Here is a 12,236-nt window from a genome sequence, read left to right on the forward strand (position 1 = left end):
TAAAAAAACCTAGAGAGAGGGTAATTACAGTAGAAATGATCATACTATGAATATGTGCAAACATGGGATAGCAGCATATGTAAAGGTTGCTAGGAGCTAAAAGTTTCCTAACCGTGTGTTCGAGGCATATGAGCTGCAGATTATACACTGTGCATAGCTCGCCATCTGGTGTTGGGCCTGGATTTTTGCAGTTTGTTTTTCCTCTTGGAAAGTCTTTGGAAGTTATGAGGTTGGTGACTCCTCCTTTGGTTCGTATTGCGCATGGGCTTCGGCTCCATCCTCAGATTGTTTTTTTCTGCCATCGGGCTCGGATGTAATACTTCGCGCTCCGGTTCCGAACTTTTCCAGTTCAACGATCGACGCAAAAATCCTCGCTCATCGAGCTCATTCAGATAATAAATCATCTTAATCACCTTCTCTTCGGCACTTCTTCGATTCCGGTCATCGACGGCGGCCTTCGGGCCTATTCCGGCTCCGGTCTCGGCTGAAGGAAAGAACTCCCTTGAAGAAGTGCCCTCGATGTGGGTCCAAGTTTCCCCACACCGATCTTCATGAGGTGTGCAACCTCTGCCTCTCCCCAGAACACGAGGCCCGAGACTGTCCTGCCTGCAAGTCTTTTCGCTCTAAAAAGACTATTCGAGATCGACGGGCTAGACGCAACATGGCGCACTCCTCTACCTCCGCTCCAGTCGACATCTTCGGGGACGACGTCGAAGCTCCGGGACAGCAAAACATCGAACAGGAGGACGACTACCTCGTCAGCGCTTCCGAGGCCGACAACTCAGATGTGGAGGACATCACCCCGGCGCAGCAGGTCGTGAGTATAATACCCCCTCCCACGCCGATACCGAAAAAGGCTCCGGTCACACCTTCGCCCCCGGGCCTAGGCAAGACCAAGGACACTGCTTCTCACACCCCACCTTCGGGCCCGGTAAAGAAGCCTATTAAGCCTTCCGGCAGCTCGGGCTCGAGCCGGCCGACCACCGGTGCTGAAAAACACCCTTCGGCACCGAAGAAAAAATCGGCCTCCACCTCCACACCGAACCCGGCACCAAAGCCTTCGGTGTCGAAGCCTACTCTTCCGGCGCCGACCAAACATCACAAGGCCCTCGGTACAGACACTACCGTGCCGAAGCCTTCTTCGGCACCGAGCAAAAATCGGAGGTTGCAAAGAAGCACGGCTTAGATAAGCCTAAAAAGCTGTCGGCCCCGAAAACTTCGGCGCCGACCGAACAACCAGTGTCGCAGGAACTTTTTACACCGGATCCTCTGCAAAAAACACTCACCAAGGATCCAATGACTGGACACTTGACATTGTCTTCACAAAAGAGACAATTGGACAAACCAGCTCCACCTCCACCTCCATAAAAGGAAAGACATTGCTACCTCTCCTTTCAGGGTGCCTTCCCCACCTCCTCCACCTCCTCCACTCTCCCCACCTCCACCCCCTCTGCCTCATCGTTCCCCCACCTTGTCTCCTGTCCCAGACGATTTGGGAGACCCTTATTATGATCCAGCAGATGTGCCACAAGACCCCACCCCTACTGGATCTCCAGGCCCATTTGACGACTATAACAATCCGGACATCCCAGATGTCCCACAGGATGACCTTTACCCATCTAGGCCATCCCCACCTGAAGATTCCGTAGGCTTTCGACACTTGTTACAAAGGGCGGCACACTACCACGGGGTGGAGTTACATACTGACCCAGTGGAGGAAGATTTTCTCCTAACTGACTGACTGAGATATTTATTAACCCCTTCTGTGCCCATGACGAGCTGGACTCGTCATGGGCCGCGGTTGCGCTGTGCCCATGACGAGTCCAGCTCGTCATGAACCCCGCCCCGCCCGCTAATGCAACGCCCGGCACAGGGCGGGGAAAGGGCGTGGCACACAAGGGGTTAAGCGCACTTATGCCGAGGCGTCTTGGCACTATGATAGAAGGAGGTGAGTAGAGAAAGTCTAGGATTTGGTGAAGAGCCATGTTTTCACGGCCTTTCTGAACAAGATCTTACTTGTTTGTAATCTTAGTTCCGTTGGTAACGTGTACCATAATCTTGCTTCCTGGAAAGAGAAGGCCCTGCCTCCCCACCGGGCCCTCTTGAATTTTGAAAGGCAGACTAGGCCCATACTAGTGGATCTAAGTGTGCGACTCGGAACATACCGAGGGAATAAGGATTTAATATCGTCTGCACCTCCTCCATGTACCGCTTTATGTACAAGGCATAGGCTCTTGAATTGTATCCTATTACGCACAGGGAGCCGGTGAAGCTTCCTCATGTTTGCTGATGTAGGATGATGTTTTTGGAGATCCAGCAGTACTCTTACTGCTGCGTTTTGCAGAGACTGGAGCTTTGAAAGCTGTCGCTCACCTATCCCAGAATATAATGCATTACAATAATCTATGCGAGATAGGACTAAAGCTCCCACTACAGTTTTTCTTAAGGAGAAAGGGATGAAAGGCAGGATTTTCCAGAGAATTTTGATCATCAGGAAACAGGCCGAGGTGACCTGGTTGACCTGAAACGTTAATGAAAGGTCTATGTCAACCAGGAAGCCTAAGTTCTTCACTTTAGGTGTGGGGACAGGCCAGACGCCTGCTTCTGGGGGCCACCAAAGGTTGTTCCAGATAGAATTCGGTCATAAACCGTCTATCACCTCCGTCTTATCGGTGTTAAGTTTGAGAAAGTTTGTGCTCATCCATCTCATCACGCTGGATAGGCAATTTCTGAAACTCTCTGCAGTAACTTCAACACTTTGTGTCAGAGACACCACCAGCTGGGTATCATCTGCATAGGATACCAGTGTTAGGCCATAATTCTTTATTAGGTTTGCTAGTGGTCTAACATAAAGGTTAAACAACGTAGGGGAAAGTGCTGACCCCTGATGAACGTCACAGGGGAGGGAGGAATCCTCTGACTGAAGTCCCTCCCAGTGGATTTGCTGTGATCTGGAATCAAGGAAGGAGTGTAGAAGTGCTAGAGCCGAGTCTTTGATGCCTAATCGATAGTCTTTCGCGTAGTACTCTATGGTTAACGGTGTCGAAAGCTGCTGTTAGATCAAGAAGGACAAGAATGGCCCTGCCTCCATTATCCATGACTCTGCGGATTTCCACCGTGGCCATTATTAAGGCTGATTCGGTGGAATGACGTGGTCTGAAACCGTGTTGTGTTGTGTCCAGCAGGTTATTTGAGTCAATAAATTGCATTAGCTCCTGGTTGATCATTTTTTCTAATACTTTAGATGGCAGTGGGAGACCGGAAATAGGGCGATGGTGTTTGGCATCTTGTGGGTCTAATGAGGAAGACACCTTCGACGATGCACATAGGTCTACTGCCAATCTACCTATGTTAAAGTGCGTAATTAAACATGCACCTGAGGTTTTTAAAGACCCAGTCAGGGCCAGGGTCCTAAACCCTCGTATAGAGAAGAAATACAAAGCCGCCCCCATTGACACTTCATACATTAAAGGCCCTGCACCATTGGATTCCCTAGTGGTATCTACAGCTAGGAAACGCTCTAATTCTCAGGCCTCAGGCGAAGCACCACCACCTGACAAAGAGTCCAAGCTCCTAGACGCGTCAGGGAAGCGCACTGCGTCACAAGCCGCCAATATATGGCGTATCGCCAATACGCAAGCGCTGTTGGCCCGATACGACAGGGCGCATTATGATGAGCTAGAGACCATCATGCACCATCTCCCTGAAAAGTACAAGACTAGGGCTAATGAATTGATTCAAGAGGGAAAAACAATAACTAATACCTCGATACGCTGTGCCCTAGATGCAGCAGATACAGCCTCCAGGGCCATAAACACCAGTGTCCTTCTCCGTCGCCATGCCTGGCTCAGAGTTTCAGGTTTTAAACCTGAGGTACAAGCCTCTATATTAAACCACCCATTCGACCAAGATCATCTATTTGGCCCCAAAGTTGATGAAGCCCTCAAAGATGAAGAAAGATACTGACACAGCGAAATCCATGGGAGCCCTGCAGTCACATACTCCCAGGTGCTCTTTTCGCCGCTCTTCCTTTTGGGGCACGGGCAGAGGCTACTCCTCGGATAGTGCATCCACGTCCTACAAATCCCCTCCTCAATCTACCTTCACAAAGGGTTATCAAAGAGGCGGATACAGAGGCAATAATAATAAGGGCAGAGGCAAGACAAATACTGCCCGCTCTGCCACACCTCCTGCCCAATGACTTTCCCCCGCTCCCTCCAGACCATTCCACTCCGGTCGGGGGCAGACTACAACATTTCCTTCACACCTGGGAGACAATCACCTCAGACAGATGGGTGACACAAATTATTCAGTTAGGGTATTGCCTAGAATTAACATCTACCCCCCAAACATTCCACCCAGGCACCGCCCTATGTCTCAAGAACACACTGCGCTACTAAAACAGGAGTTGATCTCCCTCCTGCAAAAAGGAGCCATAGAACAGGTCCCCATAAATCAACAAAATTTAGGGGTCTACTCCCTGTACTTTCTGATTCCAAAGACAGACGAGACTCTACGACCTATCCTAGATCTCAGACCTCTAAACACTTGCATACATTCAGACCATTTTTACATGGTAACCCTTCAACAGGTTCTTCCACTCCTCTCCCAGAGCGATTTTCTCACCACTCTGGACTTGAAAGACGCATACTTTCACATCCCAGTACACCAGTCTCACAGAAAGTACCTCAGATTTGTGGTGGACTGGCAACACTACCAGTTCAAGGTGCTCCCGTTCGGGGTAACAGCACCAAGGGTATTCACCAAGTGCCTAGCAGTAGTGGTGGCACACCTCAGAAGACCGCACGTTCACGTCTTCCCGTATCTGGACGACTGGCTAATAAAAGCCACGTCCTACGAACAATGTGTGCAAAATACCGTCGCTACAGTCCAACTACTTCACCAGCTAGGTTTCGCGGTGAACCATCAAAAATCCCACCTGGTACCTTCACACACAGAACAATACCTCGGTGCCACCATAGACACCTCAAAAGCTATAGCCTATCCCAATCCTGCCAGGATTGCAAAAATACAGGCTCTGCGTCAAAAATTCTTATGTCAACACTCTCTCCCAGCAAGAGTGTTTATGCAACGGATAGGGATGATGGCCTCTTGCATCTTTATAGTGCCCCATGAAAGACTCCAGATGCGTCCACTCCAAGAGTGCTTAGCGCGCCAGTGGAACCAGGCCCAGGGGCAACTGACAGATCTGGTGTTGGTAGACGGTCGCACCCATCGCTCTCTGCAGTGGTGGACCGCCCCAAACCTTTCCAGAGGTCGACCGTTCCTGGACCCGGTTCCACAAGTAATACTAACAATAGACGCATCGCTCTCCGGCTGGGGAGCTCATCTGTTACATCTCACAGCACAGGGCACATGGACGCCGCAACAGAAGTTACTCCACATCAACCATCTGGAGTTACTGGCAATCTTCCTCGCCCTAAAATCCTTCCAGACGCAGATTTCAGGCAAGGCAGTCCTCATTCGCACAGACAACATGACTGCCATGTACTACATTCAACAGAGGGGCACACACTCTCCACAGCTCTCTCAATTAGCACAGAGCATATGGAGATGGGCAATTCCACAAAAGATCTTTCTCCTGGCCCAACATGTCCCAGGAGTCCAAAACACCTGGGCAGATCTGCTCAGCAGACAGACGCAGCAGATCCAGGAGTGGGAACTTCACCCACAGGTTCTTCACCTGTTCTTTCAGAAGTGGGGGCATCCACACATAGACCTATTCGCCACCCACGAAAACAAAAAATGCCCAAGCTTTGCCGCCAGATATCCACACCCATTGTCCAAAGGCAATGCGATATGGATGAACTGGTCAAACAAATTTGCATACGCTTTTCCACCTCTCCCACTAATTCCATTAGTGGGGTGAAAGCTGCAACAGCATTCCCTAACACTGATCCTAGTAGCTCCATCATGGGCCAGACAACCGTGGTACACCACACTGCTGGAACTCTTGGTAGTACCACACCAAAAGCTACACCTCTCACCATGCCTCCTAACCCAGAACCATGGAGAGATCGGGCACCCGGACCCAGCTCAGCTCAATCTTGCGATCTGGCTCCTGAGGTCCTAGAATTCGGATACCTTAATCTTCCCCCTGATTGCATGAGTATTATCAGGGAAGCTAGACGCCCTACTACTAGGGCATGCTATGCTGCAAAGTGGAAAAGATTTGTTGTTTACTGCCAGAACAACACAATCAATCCTTTAAATGTATCCATACAGCACATTATATGTTACTTACTCCATCTACAAAGGTGTAACCTAGCATATACTGCCATTCGGTTACACCTCGCTGCAATTGCTGCTTATTTACAAAACAGGTAGCACCTATCACTTTTCAAAGTGCCTGCCATCAAGGCCTTTATGGAAGGCCTCAAAAGAGTAATTCCACCCAGAGTACCACCCTCACCTGTCTGGAACTTGAATATAGTTCTCACACGGTTAATGGGACCCCCTTTCGAACCTTTACATAAATGTGAGCTCCAATTTCTCACATGGAAAACAGCTTTTCTAGTGGCCATCACTTCCCTCAGAAGGGTTAGTGAAATACAAGCACTCACTATACAAGAACCTTTTCTTCAAATGCATCAGAACAAGGTTGTACTCCGCACCAACCCAAAATTTCTACCCAAAGTCATTTCTCCATTCCATCTAAACCAGTTGGTAGGATTACCAGTCTTTTTCTCACAACCTCAAACCGTTGCGGAAAGGGCTTTACACACACTGGATGTAAAAAGGGCGTTACTTTACTACATCCAAAGGACACAACCTTTCAGGAAAACCAAACCGCTATTTGTCTCCTTCTCTCCACCACATAAAGGCAACCCTATTTCTAAATCAGGGATAGCTAGGTGGATTGTAAAATGCATACAGATTTGCTACCACAAAGCAAAACGAACGCTATCTGTTCCCCCTAAAGCCCACTCTACAAGGAAGATAGGGGCTTCTATGGCTTTCCTAGGAAACATACCACTAGATGACATCTGCAAAGCAGCCACATGGTCAACACCGCACACGTTCACAAAACATTACTGTGTAGATGTGCAAACTAAGCAACAAGCTAGTGTGGGCCAGGCTGTACTAAAAACACTGTTCCAAACAACTGCAACGGATGCCGGTGGTCGCCGCTAGGGTTGGGTACTGCTATATAATCTATGCACAGTGTATAATCTGCAGCTCATATGCCTCGAACGGAATATGCTACTTACCAGTATGCATCTGTTCTTGGCATGTAGAGCTGCAGATCTATACACGCCCACCCGCCTCCCCGGCTACCTGTATCCGTTCCAGTCTATCTTATTTAGATACAACACACATGGGTTTCTTTACTGTTATCACTACGCTCCATCTTTCCCTGCTGGCGAAAAACAATCTGAGGATGGAGCCGAAGCCCATGCGCAATACGAACCAAAGGAGGAGTCGCCAACCTCGTGACTTCCAAAGACTTTCCAAGAGGAAAAACAAACTGCAAACATCCGAGCCCAACACCAGATGGCGAGCTATGCACAGTGTATAGATCTGCAGCTCTACATGCCAAGAACAGATGCATACTGGTAAGTAGCATATTCCTTTCTTTAAAATAGCTCTACGAATGCACCACATCGAGTGTAGGAACCGAGAAATGGTGAACATAATAAGAGTATTGTTTTCATGCTTAAAAAGCCGGTGCACCTGTCTATAGTGTCTAATCCCCCTATTTCTGCACAGTTGTAACAGCCACCGAGACCTTGGCTTTCCATAGGCGGGGCAAAAGAAAAGGACATGAAATTCAGTTTCCTCAACTCTATCACACCCCGGACAGTCAAGTTTATGGGCTCCCTGCCATTTATTAGTAAATGCTCAAAGCGGGAGCACCCTTTGTCTGAATTGAAGAAAAGGTTTCTTAAAGGGTTGGATGTAATCAAGTGCTGATTCTAACCTGTATTGCTGCTTGATATCCAGAAACCTGGAGGTCAAGCAGCTAGGTTTAGTCCCCTGCCATAGTAAAGCCAGTTTGTGTTCTCTATGGGAGTCAAGTAGTGCCTTTCTGGAGATTGTGGGACAGGTCTCTTATTGTGTTGTCCACATATTTGCCCTCCCTAATGCCTGGCAAGAATTTTTGATAGAAGCTAGCCAAAGGAGTTTCCCTGCACCTAGAAGGCTCATAACATCCTTCAACTCCTCTTTATAATCAGCTAGTTCAGGTGTACTCCACAGGCGTCGCCAGTATAGAAGGGGTCTAGAGGAGACTATATCTGCTATAGGGCCAATCCCTAAATCCATCCTGAGCGGTGTTAATGGGGTACTCGTAGGGAGTCCCAGCAATTGCCTAAGGAATAGGTTCTCTGGCATTGATAGGGAAGTTGATGGACAATGGCCCCATAATTCTGCCCCGTACAGTGATGCTCAACTGGCCTGTGTTTTGTAGATTTCTGCTACGGGACCTATCACTTTGTGCGTGCAACTTTTATAAACTTTTAAGATTCCCCCCGTGGACTGAGTCAATTTTAGACTGGCTTTCTTTATTTTTGTCCCCCAGTCAAGTTTTTTCAGTAAGTGTGATCCCTAGATAATCAAAAATGGACACTCTAGGGCCCCTCCATCCAATTGGGGATGTGGGCAATTTGTAGTGTTAGCGTTAAAAACCATCTGCTTGGTTTTTTGGAGGTTGATCTCCAGTCCCCTCTTTTTGCAGAAAGAGCTGAATACCTCGAGGACCCTCTGCATACCCATGGGCGATTTAGAGAGTAGCAGCGTATCGTCCGCAAACATAAGAGCTGGAATTTTGCGGTTCGCCAGCCTCGGTGCATCAATGTCTTTCCCATCTAACAGAGTTTCAATTAGACTGTTTAAAAAAAGAGAGAATGTGTGTTGGGGCCAGGACGCATCCCTGTCGCACCCCTTTCTCTACAGCGAAAGGGGCAGAAAGTTCACCATTTTTACCATATCTAATTCTCGCTTAGTTGTCTTGGTGTAGGCGTTTCAGCTGGTGGCAAAGATATTCTGGTACTCCCAAATCGAGAAGTATGCCCCACAGCTGATCTCGCTGCACCAAGTCAAAAGCGGATTTAAGATCCACAAATGTGAGATAGAGGCTGCCACCATCTAGGATCACAGTTTTCCAATGGATGAGTTGTAATCTAAAGATCTGGCGAATGGTGGAGATCTTGGCCCTAAATCCTGCTTGTAAAGGTGTTAGTACGTTGTTCTCTTCTATCCAGAATTGCAAGCGCCTCAGAAGTACGCGAGCGAAGATTTTTTGGGTAACGTCCAAGAAGCTTATGAGGCGATAATTTGCTGGGTTAAGTGCTGAGACCTTTTTATAGATGGGGATAAATTCTGCTCCCACCCAGGTAGGGGGCAGCGCCATGCATTGTAAAATGGCATTAAATAGTGACCATAGGTAGGGTGCCCAAACTGTAGGTTCGGAGTGAAATAGGTCACCAGGTATCTTATCCAGCCCCGGTGCTTTAGCCGGGAGTAGATTGCTCAATGCCACTGTTATCTCCTTCATTGTACAAAGAGGAGCATCGAAATTTGGGAGGTTCACATCTAATGTAACTGATTCTTCCCTGCCCTCTTCCTCTGCGGACCTTGAATATAAAGATTTAAAATGAGTGCTCCAAACTTCTTCCCCTAGGTTTGGACCTATAGCCGATTGGCCTTCGGATTTCCCTGTCTTAACTAAATTCCAGAATGCTCTCAAGTCATGGTTATCCAGTGCTGTTTTTATTGCTGCCCATTTATCACTTTCCCAGTTAGTTTTTGCTCCAGTTATAATTTTTTTATGTCGATTCCTGGCTTCCTTAATTTGTGGCCTATCATCTGTTCTGATAAAAGTTAGAAGGGCTTGCTTGGCTACCTTACAATGTTTGTTGTACCATGGGTGCCTTGGTTTAAAATTCGGCCTGAGCCTGTGGCGGTTAAAAACAAATTGTGCTAATGCAGAAAACAGATCCTGGTGGTTTTTTACCAATGTCAGTTGGGATGCTATACTACTGCTAGTTGCTGATAGTCGAAACAGGGCTTCTAGAAAGGGGACAATTTGTTGATAAAGAGAGACAACTTTATCCAGTGTTTGAGCAAGTTCCCCCCAGCGTACCCTCCTTCAGCCAATACTAGGCTTGGGTTAGGTTTTGGGGATGTGCTTGGGTGGTCTTCACCAAACCGAAGGGATATTTCTAAGAACAAAGGATTATGATCACTCTCGTGGCGGGGAACGACCTTAAAATCAATAACCCTCAACCAGAAGCTAACGTCTACCAAGGTGTAGTCTAGTATTGATTCCTGCCCTGGTCTTTTAAAAGTGGAATTCCTGGGACTATCGGATGGGAATCGACCATTACAGGCCCTTAGTGAATGGCTAAGTGTAACTGCATTCATTTGTAGGACTAAAGGAGTCCATTCCCGAAATGGTTGAATATTAGGTTCCTGAATTGACCATACCGAGTCTTCCTCACTTGTAATACTAGTAGATAGGCCGTTCAGGGGCTCGAATTAACTATTTAAACCCCCTCCTATAATGACCCGGCAGTTCTCCGGTATAGTGGGGAGAAATTAGATTAGGCAATCGAACGTGTGAAAGGAGTGCCCATAAGTTACTGGCCGTGAGTAGACATTCATTATTGCAATCCTCATAGACTTAGGAAAGGAGAGAAGGACGCACAGAATGTCAGGGAACGGGGTCTCTAACTGTTTAGCATTGCATCCCAAGTGCACTCCTGTCCATGTGCACAGACCCCCCCCCCCCCCGAGGGTCTTCCCCTAGCCCCCTGAACTGCTGGAATACAGTACGACACGTAGCCCACTCTAAATGTGTCTGTCCTCGACCATGTTTTCTGGAACAAGTATAACTCGTGTTGATCTATGAATACCCCCGAATGTGGGAAATCCAGTATTGAGTTCAGACCTGCTATGTTCCAGGATAAGATCAGAGTACTTGATGGTTCTACTAAGTTAGCTAAAGGGGCCTGGGAGGTGCGGCTTTCCTCTAGTGGAGCTTGGTGTGTATCTTTGGGCCCTACCCCTCCCCTATGACTAAAATCATTAGCCTGGTTTAGGTTACTAAGTGGGGTGGGAGTATGATCTCAGACGCTACCCACACTGATCTTCTCCAAAACTTTTTTTTTTCTTCCCGTGTCCATCCTTGTGTGAGAGGCCGTCTTGATGCATGTATCCCAATCTAGCCTCGTATTTATCACTGGACCATTTATTAGAGGGATCAGTTGGGTTTAGTCAGTCTACTAAATCTAAAGAGCTGAATCTGTTGTCAATGGGGGATGTTATACATCATTGGTGTTGAACATTCCCAGCCTATTTTTGACCAGGCACCACCCTGGCTGCTCGCCCCCCAGCCCTTGGCAGTGTTTCCTTCATTATGCAGCATTTGCCTGTGTAGATAGAAGTATCCCAGGGACAAGGAGAGGATACCCCCAGTCTTCCTGGAGTAACCCCAATCTAAGATGTGTTGGACAGCCCGGGTATCCCTTAAGTTGATCACAACACAATCTCCAGGTATGTTCTTTCGCCTCCACCCCAGCCAGATTACCCTACTAATGAATACAATTTTGCTTTGATCTTGATAAGGAAGAGGCCTGTATTTGGTTAACCAATAAATGCATTGGTATTTAAGTTCAGAATGTGTCTCCCCTAAGCCTCTTTCCAGCTCAGGTACTCCGGCTAATACAATGACATAGGGAGTGGAGGCTGGGGGCAGGTCAATACGTGGTAGTGCAGATTGGATTTCCCTTGGTTTTGTGTGTGATGGGGTCCTCTTATAGGCATCTTGGTTATTTCCAACTTGTTATTGATCAGGAGGGCCTGATGTGATTGGTTTTGACCTGTTTACAGGCTCGGAGAGGGGACAACGAAGAGGCCTCTGTTGCAGGTTAACTGGATATCCATGGCCGCTTGTGGAATAGTCCTCAACAGTACATAAGGTTCTTTGTGGCTTTCAAGGGAAAAGCAAGCAGTGAGCAATTGTAAGTGCACTGACCTTGGAGTTGCCTGCTGAGTTCTAACTGTCCCACAGTCGATCATCTGAGTGTGACACCAAGGAGGGAGGGGGTGGGGCAGCCGTATCTGTTCTAGGACGGGCGCAGATGGGCCCGCCCTTGGCCCGGGCATCACCCGGGCGCGCGCATCCCACGCTGCAGGAGCCCGGTGTGCTTCTTATCGTGCCTCCTGGCGCTCCAGATGATGTCGTCAGCAGGCATCTGCCCACGCCTGCTGGG

This window comes from Triturus cristatus, chromosome 2_2, assembly GCF_964204655.1.
Source record: "Triturus cristatus chromosome 2_2, aTriCri1.1, whole genome shotgun sequence".
In the NCBI taxonomy this organism is placed as follows: domain Eukaryota; kingdom Metazoa; phylum Chordata; class Amphibia; order Caudata; family Salamandridae; genus Triturus; species Triturus cristatus.